The sequence below is a fragment of the Amblyomma americanum genome, chromosome 1, assembly GCF_052857255.1.
Source record: "Amblyomma americanum isolate KBUSLIRL-KWMA chromosome 1, ASM5285725v1, whole genome shotgun sequence".
Classification (NCBI taxonomy): Eukaryota; Metazoa; Arthropoda; class Arachnida; order Ixodida; family Ixodidae; genus Amblyomma; species Amblyomma americanum.
This window is the reverse complement of record NC_135497.1, coordinates 21246152-21257921: the sequence shown is the minus strand read 5'-3', so window position 1 is coordinate 21257921 and position 11770 is coordinate 21246152. Positions and strand designations below refer to the sequence as shown.

The 11770-nt window shown below is 48.7% G+C and overlaps 1 pseudogene; it reads left to right on the top strand.

Annotated features, from left to right (window-relative positions):
- Positions 1–1175: 1175 nt before the first annotated feature.
- On the top strand, positions 1176–7390 carry LOC144120501 (uncharacterized; annotated as a pseudogene).
- Positions 7391–11770: the final 4380 nt, after the last annotated feature.

The following is an 11770-nucleotide window of genomic DNA, read 5'->3' as shown; positions in this document are numbered from 1 at the left end:
TATCTGAGAAACATAGGTAACTTCCGGTGCAGGCCGTCGAAGGCGCGCTTTTTTTAACGCAGACGTTAACAGAAATGGCAAGGAGGGGTTTTGTAGTTGCATGTAAACTTATACAGAGTACTCTACTCGATGTCTAGGTGGGTACATGACAGCTTGCGCAATTACTTTCTCATTCTCGCCAGTATTGCCGTGGTCTAGGGTAAGGAACTCTTTGTGCCCCCTTACTACTCTCGGTGCTCTACAGAATGATGTGAACAGACTTAATCCTCATTTAGAAGCCTCCAGGACAGGCACGTTCCGGACATTCGTCGAACATGAGGTTCCATAGCTCAAAACTACGAAAAGACAGGACACAAATGGGGAGGGGGGTGCTTGCGTCTTGTCCCTTCATGGTTGTGCATTATGGAACCTCATGTGAATTATTTTTATTCTTACAATTATCATTGTCATTTAGCCACACCGCTATAAAGCTCAGTGTCGATCTCTTGTGTGCCTTATGCATTTCCAGTTTCATTTCGCTGTTCCTTTGTGCTTAGTTCTTCCTTCCTGAGCATTTATTTTATTTTCGTCCAGGAAATATGTATCTGAAAAACTCTCTGTGCCCCCCAATTCTTTGGCAATCTCCCCATGTGGGCATGTGCCATTGCATGAGGGTAACAACAAAAACAACAGCAATTAGAAACTGTTCGAACTTCAACGCTGTTGGATATGGTTCTTCCTCGCCTCAGCTCCGACAGATTTGGCGACCCGGCTTCGAACACGCAACCCCATCCTCCTACATGGATTTCCTTGGCTCTTCTGCCCTTCCTACCGCCGGTGACCCGTCCCAGAACGCTCAGGCCCTTGGTGCTTCGGTGGCCGCGTTCCAGCTAGTCAGCCTGCCACCATTTTAGCCCAATAGCCGCCGCGCCTGGCTCCTGCAGGTTGAGGTTCATTTCCATCTGCGACGTATCACCAGCCAGAAGACCATGTTCCTCCACCTCGTGTCGTCCCTGCCTCCTGACGTCGCTGAGGACTTCACGGACGTAATCAGCTCTCCGGACTCGGCTCGACCTTTCGACACGTTGAAGGCGGCTATCACCGACCGCAAGTCAGCGTCCGAGGGCAGCAAACTCCTGCAGCTCCTCAGCGCTACGGAGCTTGGTGACAGCCGCCCTTCGCTGCTCCTCGGTCGCATGCGCCAGCTTCTTGGAGGCTCCGCTTTTCAGCACAACCCCCTTCTGCGGGAGTTGTTCCTTAAGCGTCTTTCCCAGCAAATGGTTCTTCCCCAAATGGGTATAAAACTTACTTGCAGAAATAAAGTTTTCCTCTCTGTCTCTGTGTCTGTCTGTCCATCCGTCCGTCCGTCCCCAACACATGGTCCCCATCCTCGCAGCTGAGGGTGATGTTTCATTAGACAAGCTCGCTGAACTCGCTGACCGTGTTTCGGACTACTCACGGCTCCCTAACGTCAGCTCTGTGCCCAGTCCGCCTCCAACTACTACCGCAGACTCCCAGCTTGCCAGCATTGAACGTCGAATTGATGCTCTTGCCAGCCGGCTCGATGTCCTCGCGCCCTTATCACGCCGTTCGTCGCCAAATTTCCGGTCACTCCACTGCTCCCCGCCACCTTCGCATTCTTCAGAGCCCCAACCATCTGACGCGCGGCCCGACACCTTGCCCTCAGCTGTATGCTGGTACCACCGTACCTTCGGTCTGCACGCAAGTGCACCCACCCGTGGAAACGCTGCGACCGGCCACTGAAAGCGGCAAGTGGTGCAGGTGGACGGGCATGCCGCCTATTTTGTTTTAAGACAAGACCACTGGCGCTGGCGTCCTGGCCGACACGGGAGCTCAGGTCAGCGTCATAGCTGCCTCTTGGGCATATCGCTGTCGCAACAGCCAGACCTCCTTGCTTCAAGCGATCAACAACTCGCCCATTCGCACGTACGGCCAACGGTCCCTTACGCTTAACCTGGCATTGCGCCGTACGTTTCCTTGGATCTTCACTACCGCTGATGTCTCGCAAGCTGTTCTCGGTCCAGACTTCCTCGGGTTCTTCAACATAGAAGCCGACATGCAAGCTCATCGCCCCATAGGTGTCAGCACGAACCTTTTCGTCAACGGCGTACTCTCCACAACTGCGGCGACGGGGCTTGGCGCTCTCGTCCCTGTGTCTCCGTATGCGAAAGTTCTCGCTGTTTTTCCCAACCTGACAAAGCCACACACCAGAGAGTCACCAGTGAAGCACTCGATCACCCACCACATTGTGACTTCGGGGCCTCCGGTGTTTGCTTGCCTTCGCCGCTTGTCTGGAGAACGCCTCCCTATCGGTCGCCGTGAGTTCCAACACATACTTGAACTCGGCATGGTACGCGCTTCCTTAAGCAACTGGGCATCGCCACTTCACATGGTGCCAAAGAAGGATCCGAACGACTGGAGACCATGTGGAGATTACCGCGCCCTCAGTGCTCACACTTTACCAGACCGCTATCCACTTCCTCACATACAGGACTTCACATCAAATCTGGCTGGGTACACGATCTTCTCTAAAATAGACTTAGTGAAGGCTTATCATCAAATTGCCGTGGAGCCCGCTGATATTCCTAAGATGGCCATTACCACATCATTCGGCCTCTTTGAGTATGTGCGGATGCCTTTTGGCTTGCGCAGCGCCGCACAGACTTTTCAGCGAACTATTAACGAGGTTACGCGAGGCCTCGTCTTCATGTTCGCTTACATCGATGATCTTCGCGTCGCAAGTTCATCAGGTTCTGAGCCCGAAGCTGATCTGCGCGCCCTCTCCAACCGACGTGATGAATATGGGCTCGTGATCAACCCGAACTAGTGTCTCTTTGGTGTAGCTACAATAAAGTTCCTCGGCCACCTCGTCACTCTACATGGTATTCGGCCTCTCGACAGCAAAGTCAAAGCCATTCAAGATTTTCCAACTCCCACGTCACTTAAAAAGCTCAGAGAATTCTCGGGCCTCCTAAACTTTCATCGCCGCCTCCCCGAAGTGCGCCTCTTTCCAGAAGCCTCTGACAGATCTTTTTGGCGACTGAAAAAAGATTCTGCTGCGCCACTTTAGCTGACTGAAGACGCTGCAACTGCATTTTCTGCTGCCAAGAACGCGCTCCGAGATACCACTTTGCTCATACCGCCAGTTCCTGATGCTCCACTGTGCCTCGTCACCAACGCCTCTTGCATTGTCGTTGGCGCAGTTCTCGAGCAGCATGTGTCTAGTCGGCGGCCTCTCAGTTTTTCTCCCAAAATCTGAAGTCACCTGAGACTAAATACAGCACCTTCGGTCGAGAACTGCTCGCTGTGCACTTCGCCATCAAGCATTTGCGCCACTTCCTGGAGGGTCGGGACTATCACATCATCACGGACCATAAGCTCTTTGTCGTTTGCCTTCCAAAGGAACCACAGCATTTAGACTGCGCGCGAGGTCCGCCAACTGTGTTTTATCTCAGAGCTTACACTGCATCTCCGTCACGTCCATGGCCCGGAGAATGCCACTGCAGATGCACTTTCTCGTGTCGGTGTCATGTCGTCCGAATCACCAGTGGACATGGCGGAGCTAGCGGCAGCACAGCGCAACGATCCAGAGCTGCATCGCGTTCGCTCCTATCCATGTCCCTGTCCTCCGTCGAATGTCCACTGCCGTTTTCCTCCCATATCATTACGTGCGAGACGTCCACTAGCGTCTCGAGCCCCTGCGTACCTTTGGCTTTCCGTCGCACCATTTTTGATAAACTGAACCGCATGAGCCACCCTGGAATATGTGCGACGCAGAAGCTGATCCCACCTTGTTTCCTTTGGCCAAGCATCAATGCCGACATCCGCTACTGGGCACGAACCTGCCTTCACTGGCAGCGCGTCAAAATTCACCGGCGTACCGTCACGCCTGCTTCTCCTTTTCGGCCGCCCGACGCACGGTTTTCCCACGTTCACGTAGACATTGTTGGACCCCTCCCACTATCACGTGGGGCCTGTTATCTGCTTACGTGTGTGGATGGTTTCACCTGCTGGCATGAGGCGTTGCCCATTGCTGCCACAACTTCCGAGACCGTTGCTTCGGCCTTCATGGCCGGCTGGGTCTCGCTTCGACTGCCCATCTGTCGTCACCACTGACCGCGGCCGCCAATTTCAATCGGCCCTGTTTTTTTTTACTGCCTTGGCCAATATTCTGGGCGTCCGCCACCTCCATACGACCGCCTATCACCCTTCGGCCAATGGCATGGTGGAACGTCTGCATCGACTACTGAAGGCTGCCCTTACCACTGATCAGCCAAAGCAGCGCTGGTCCGACCACCTTCCCCACGTCCTCTTGGGAATTCGCTCGGCACTGAAGGCTGACCTCGGCAGCTGTTCTGCTGAGCTAGTCTACGGTGTTTCCCTCGTCTCCCTGATTAATTCTTTTCTCCTTTCACCCTACATTAATCCATGACGCTGCCACGAGACCTACGCAGCACATTTCGCCACATAACTCCTGTCACCGCTGCAGCCCGTCACCCTCAGTCCGTGTTCGTCAGCTAGGACCTGGCCTCGTGCACCCATGTCTTCATCCGCCGTGACCATGTCCGTCCACCCCTCACGCCGGCCTACGAAGGACCGTTCCGCATGCTCCATCGTGCGCAGAAGAGCTTCACGTCTGACGTCAACGGCTGTGAAGACGTCGTGGCTGCTGACCGACTCAAACCAGCCTACGTGGCCACTCCTCTGCCCGTCGGCTCTCCACTCACTCTCGCTTCGGCTGCGCCATCATTGTGCGCACCTTCCTCCAAGCACATCCGCTGGGCGCATCCTGTGGCTTCCGCACTACGAGGGGCGCGGCGCCGGACAAGAAAGAGCAAGTTGGGCGATGCAGCCGCAGCGCTAGCAGCGCAATTAAAAGCAGTTCGAACCTCAACGCTGTCGGAGCTGGTTCTTCCTCGCCTTAGCTGAAAGAATGTAAATCGGATCAATCAAAAAACGTTGAGCACATTTGAAAAACGTTGCGATAACTGCTTGAACGCGATACTAAATTCAAAAATGCATCACCCCATGTGCGTTCCAAATCACCCGCCAAATCATACCGTCCACCCATTTATGTGCTATATACTGCTTATTAACCAGGTCGTGTACACGTTTTCGTCTATTTTTGGAGGTCACAAGCTTTGGCCGGTTCTATCTGCACTACACTTCACAAACAGCAACTTCACTCTTCTGGCGGGCTGCACGAGTCAACCTGTTTTTACGCGAACGTTCCTTTTTTTGGGTGGGGGGTGGGGTGGTTACGGGTACTTAATCGCAAACACGCGCCGGGATGACGACTGCGATTACGGCACGAAACACGGCAATCCTAGCACTAACAGCCAGCGCCATAATATTTAACCTGTATGCCCGAGCCCCCAGTTTGCAGTACAGCGGCTGCTGAACACGGCGGAATAATACTCCTATACGCAGGTGCAGTCGCAAGGCTCCAGTCTCGTAGGTACGAGCTTGTTCGAGTTCCTGGCCTCGGGCACGTCCACAGTCAAGGGCGTCCCGCTGAGAGTGTTCACTTTGAAGGCGCTGCCCAAGGGACTTCACTTCGGCCCGTATCACGGAATCAAGGTGGACAGCATCGAAAATGGCGGCTGCACCTGGCCGGTGAGCTTGCCCGGCCAGTGTATAGAATACTCAGACTCAGGTTGTAAATGCTCTTATAGACAACGTTCGGAACACCTGGGTTGCAATTGCACTACGCTGCTCGCATTGTTACTCTGTCCCATACATGCAAGGGCATTCGAGGGGAGTTTTTCGTGGGGACAGATTATGCTGGAATACGTGCCATTGTTGTGTGAGAGGGAAGATTGCAGCGGATGATTACAATGGCAAACCGCATATCGAGGATGCAATGAGCATGCGGACTTTCCAACGTTATTGTATAATACTGTACGGCTGCACTGAAATGCCGCGTTATAATAATGTCAGAGGAAAAAGAAAAAAAAATATATGTAACAAAAGGCTCACCTATGGTTGTCAGTGCCTCACCATTTTGCCAAACTTCTTTGGGACGCAAAACATGAGATAAAACCATGGGACATCGCTGCATGAGTCACCAGATCCATTATTAGAAGCCTTTTCATTTTCCTTGCAAGTTTTCGCGAAATCTCAGGTATGGCTACCGGCGCGGGTGCACGCTAAACCGTCCCGCTCACCGTACAAGAGTCGCACTCACAGGCCAAGCTGGAAGCTTGATCGTAAGCTGAAGGCTATGCTAAAAGGTTAAAAACAAAATTATTCGTTAGATGAATATTAATTACTCTTGAAATGAACTCAATGTTCTTGGACAAGTTGAATGTAGTAGCATTCATGCACTTTTAACGAAGCTGGTGTTGGTTGTTTTATATCCCCGAGAATGGCACTATATATGCACGTCGCAGTGTTTGGTAGCCCGAGCTGTCCTTTTTTTTCCGCAAAATAAGTTGTCAGTAGACCAAAATACCTTGTTCCACGACGCTCTTCGGCCTCAGAAGCCTTTGCGGCATAAAAATTTACTATAATCATCATCTAAATAAGTTGTATATTTTAATTCCACTTTTTCAAAATTGATACTGCCCGGATTTTATTCTCCTACGCGCTGCTGCGAGCAATCGCGCCCGAGAGTGCACACGGCCACTGCTGGGAGGCCCTCAAAATCTCCAGGAGTTCTGCGCTGCTCCATTGACTCGTACCGGGAGGCCGCGCGCAGCCAATGCACACGCGCAAAACATCCTAACGGCACCAGATGGCACCAGGTACCCGGCGTGTGCCTGCAGCATCCGGGCCAATCAGCGCGTGCTCGCAGGCGGTGGGCGGGCTGGTACTTCCGTAAAAGTAATAGGGTACACAGTACGCTAACGGTGTCTCAATGGCCACAGAACCCGTCCGTGTAACAGCGCTCAGTGGCCTTAGAGAGGATAGACTGGTCGGTAAGAAGGCGTTTGAAATGCCCATCTGACAGAGGTTTCCGATTAGATACCAAAATACTGGCCCGTTTCCGGACACTTAAAATTTACGCCACGTTTTTTTTTGTGTCCGTTGTTTTACGTGAGTATGGTAGAGAAAAATATCGACTTGAGCGTTTAGACGGTTGAACCTCTGCATTATGCAGGTGCGCCGATATGGACAGTTCTTCGTGATAGATGGACGCCCACAGCAGCGCAACCACTGGATGAACGACTTGAACTACTCCCCCTGCAAGCATCGACAAAACCTCGGGGCCTTGCTCATCAACGGAGACATCTACTACCGCACACTAAGGAACATTGGCCCCAACGAAGAACTACTCGTTGGATATTCAATGTCCTTTGCCAAGAGTTTGCTAGAGAACCCGAGAGGACCAGAGGCGTTGAAAGAAGGCGAGGAGAAACTTATCCTGCACTCCTTAGCTGGTAGATAATAATCGGTTGATAGCATTTGCAAGCTTCGAACATGCGTGATTTATCATTATCATCATCCTGGCTACACCTACTGGAGAGCAAAGCATCCCATGTCTCCAATTGACTCTATCCTTTGCCAGCGGCGCTCTCCTTATGCCTGCAAACTTCCTAATCTCATCCACCCACCTAACCTTCCCCCTGCTACGCTTGCCTTATCTTGGAATCCACTTTGTTACCCTTAAGGACCGGCAGTTATCTCGCCTTCGCAGTACATGCCCTGCCCAAGCCCATTTCTTCCTCTTTATTTTGACTACGATGGCATTAATGCGCGTTTGTTCCCTCACCCACTCTGCCCGCTTCCTGTATCTTAACGTTACACCTATCATTTTTATTTCCATGGATCGCTGCGTTGTCCTTAACTTAAGCTGAACCCTTTTCATTAGCCTCCATGCTTCTGCCCGGTAGGGTGAGTACCGATAAGATACAGCTGTTGTACACTTTTCTCTTGAGGTATATATATTGGTAACCTGCTATTCATGATCTGAGAGAACCTGCCACATGTGCTACACCCCATTCTTATCCTTCTAGTTATTTCCCTCTCATCATCCGGATCAGCTGTCATTACCTGTCCTAAGTGGACGTATTTCTTTACCACTTCCAGCACCTCGCTACCAATTGTGAACTGCTGTTCTCCTGCTAGGCTGTTAGGCTGTTGATCATTACTTTGGTTTTCTGCATGTTAATTTTTAGACCCACCATTCTGCTCAGCGTGTCTAACTCATTGATCACGATTTGCAGTTCACCTCCGGAGTGACTCAGCAAGGCAATGTCATCAGCGAATGGCAGATTATTTTGGTATTCCCTATGAACTCTTATCCCCAACTGTTCCCATTTCATGCCTCGGAATGCCTCCTGCAAACCGGGGAGGAATAGCATTGGCGAGATTGTGTCTCCTTGCTTGATGCCCTTCCTTATTGGAATTTTCTTGCCGACTTTATGGGGGGACTAAGGCAGCTATGGTGTTCTGTGTTTCAATGTGTTTGTCTACGTTGGTGCGTCCCAAAGTTCACCCCGGCCCAAAGATGGATTGATACCAACTGTCCCAGAGCAATGCCATTTTGCTATATGTAGCTTCCAGTATTTTGATATAAGGCTCTTCTACACCCTGATTCCGCAATGCCTGTATGACTGCTGATATTTGCACTGAGTCAAGCGCTTTCTCGTAATCAATGAAGGCTGTGCATAGAGGTTTGTAGTATTCTTCGTATTTTTCTATCACCTGACTGATACTGTAACTATGACCTATTGTGGAGTATCTTTTACAAAAGCCTGTCTGATCATTTGGTTGATTGAAGTCTAAAGTTGCCCTGATAAATTAGCGAGTACCTTAGTAAATATCTTGCAGGCAACGAAGAGTAAGCCGATCGGCCTGTAATTTTTCAAGTCCTTGACGTCTCCTTTGTTATGAATTAAGATAATGTTTGCGTTCTTCCAGGCTTCTGGTACGGTCGAGGTCATAAGGCATTGCGTATACAGGGTGGCTAGTTTTTCTAGCACGATCTCCCCACCGTCCTTCAAGATATCTGCTGTTACCTGATCCTCCCCAGCTGCTTTTGCCCTTTCCATTGCTCCTAAGGCTTTGTTTACTTCCTCTTTCGTTACTGGAGGGATGATGCATTGGTGTGGGCTACTCTCTCTCATTACCGTCCTGATTACATTGGCTTCTGTATAGATTTGTATAGAACTCGTCTGCTCCTTTAACTATCTTATCCATATTGCTAATGACATTGCCCTCCTTGTCTATTAACGCATACATCTTGTTTTTACCCATGCCTAGTTTCCTCTTCACCGCTTTTAGGCAGCCCCCGTTCTTTAGAGCATGCTGGATTCTCTCCATATTAAACTTCCTTATGTCAACTATCTTGCGCTTATTTATTAACCGCGATAGCTCTGCTAGTTCTATTCTGTCTGTAGGGTTATGCGTCCTCATGCTTTGGCGTTTGTTGATAAGATCTTTTGTCTCTTGAGATAGCTTGCCGGTATCCTGTCTAACCATCCTACCGCCTACTTCTACTGCACACTAAGTAATGACAGCTGTCAGGTTATCGTTTATTGTATGTACATTAAGATCGTCTTCCTCAGTTAAAGCTGAATATCTGTTCGGCAGCGATATCCTGAATTCCTCTATTTTCCTTCTTGCTGCTAACTCATTATTGGACTTCCTCTTCACTAGCTTCTTCCGTTCCCTCTTCAAGTCTAAGCTAATTCGAATATGCCTGACTATGACCACTATGAATGTCAGCAGGGACGGCGGACTTTTTTGTGCGAGGACATGTCGGTGAAAGGTGAAGGAACATTGACACATTGCCTGAATAGCAGGGGTATTAAACTGTGGATTAAAAAGAATGGGTGCTTGCTTTTTATGTATATATTCATGGTGCATGTAAAAGACATCAGCATTGTGAGAGAACTCCCCATTTGATGCATGTGTGCCGATACGAAGCTGGTCGATCGCGCTTCCGGAAAAGGCACTGCCTTTTTATCTTTATTGTATATATTGCCTCCTGACTGCTCTGTGCAGGTTTGTACAATCGCGCTGCCTTTGTATCGTGAACAGGCAAATATTTAATATGATGTACTGTTCTGTTACTACCTTAAGAAAACTGCCATGCAGAGAATTGATACTGGGGAACTGATGTGAAAAAGTACTACTGATGGCCTTTACCTTTCTTGTACAGTACTCATTAAGAACACCGAATTCTGTGGGCAGTTCTTCACTCTACATGTGCTCATTCGCTCCTCCCACTGGTTGGTTCTTTTTCAGAGGACGTCAATATCGTTCCTTTGCACAGCGTGCTCCTCGCCTGTGAGAAATGCGGAGACCTCTTCTCTACACAATACAACTTAGAAATGCATACCAGCCAGAAACACCGACATACGACGCAGGGAATCTGCAGCTGCACGTACGGCACCTGCACGAGCAGTCACAGGTAGGCCTAAAACCTTTTTAAAATGTTGTACCTTGCTTGACGCCATCGTGGCTAGTTAACTGGGGCCATATTCTGTACCCCTCTCTAAATCGCTCTCAAGCTTTAGTGCGTGACGTAAAAATGACGACACAGCAAGATGCCAACTGCGGGATCAACCAACTAGTAGCAGGGTTGCGGTGGCTCCGCCCCGGAAACATTTATTCGCATGAGAAGGGACCGTACGCTAACGTTTTCCTGTAAAGTTGCAGTGAACAAAATAAGTATTGTTTTATTTTGCTAACAAACTGTGTTTAAAACTCAACAACACCAAGGAAAACAATAGGTGTTCTCAGTTTTGCAATTAAGTTTGCTGTTCAGTCACTTTTGTTGCCGCGAAGATGTGCTGTCAGCGGTAAAGCGTGAATATGCCAGTCTAAAAATAAACAGAAACGCAATGAAGAAAACAAATAATGCTTATTTTGGTAATAAACTGTGCTGCAAATTCAACAGCATGAAGGAAAATTAGAAGCGTTCTCACTTTTGCAATTAAATTTGCTGTTGGGTAACATGTTTTGCTGCATAACTGGAATTTTAAATCGCAACCGCTATACTCTTCCAAAAAAAGTTAAACTAATGGTCTATAACGTTCTCTTTGTTTCCCACCTAAACTACTCTCATTTAGTCTGGGGAACATCAACAAAAACTAATCTGTTGAAGCTTGAAAGGCTACAGAAAAAAATAGTACGAATAATTGAAAACGTTGAATACACAGCGCCTTCTTCAGATATCTTTGCTTCGCTTAATTTATTGAAAGTAAGAAATATTTACGAATACAAATTATGCAGGCAGTACCATTTAAGTGTCCAACGAGAGAGTACAGTTTTTACTGAAATGGCAGAACTAAAACCCAATTATCCCATCTACAGCACCAGAACTCCAGAACGATGGAAGGTTCCAAAATGTCGTACTGCCTATGGACAACAAACACTCCGGTATAACCTTCCGCGATTACTGAATGCTGCAGAAAAAGAAGGCGCTGATGTATCCAATATGTCTCTTCCCAATATGTACAAATATTTTGCTACTCATACTCTTTTTTTGTGAATGAACGCACAGGTCTATCTTTATGGTCAATTACATTGCATTGTTTACTTTTCAAAAACAAAAAATGTTTTTCCAGGAGTCCAAACCCAGTGTTCTATTGAAACTCTTATTTAGGCTTATTTTATTTTGTGATGTGATATAGTGCTGTTTATTTATTTTTTTTATTTTTTTGCCTCTTTGCAACAAAAAAAATGTGACTGTCTATTGTCCCGCTCTGCTGCTGTATGCACTGTAAGGGGGTAGAGGATTTTTCAAGCCGAAAATGTACGGCTTTTCCCTCCGCCTCCTTCCACTTCTTTGTGGCGAATAAAACTTGTATGTATGTAT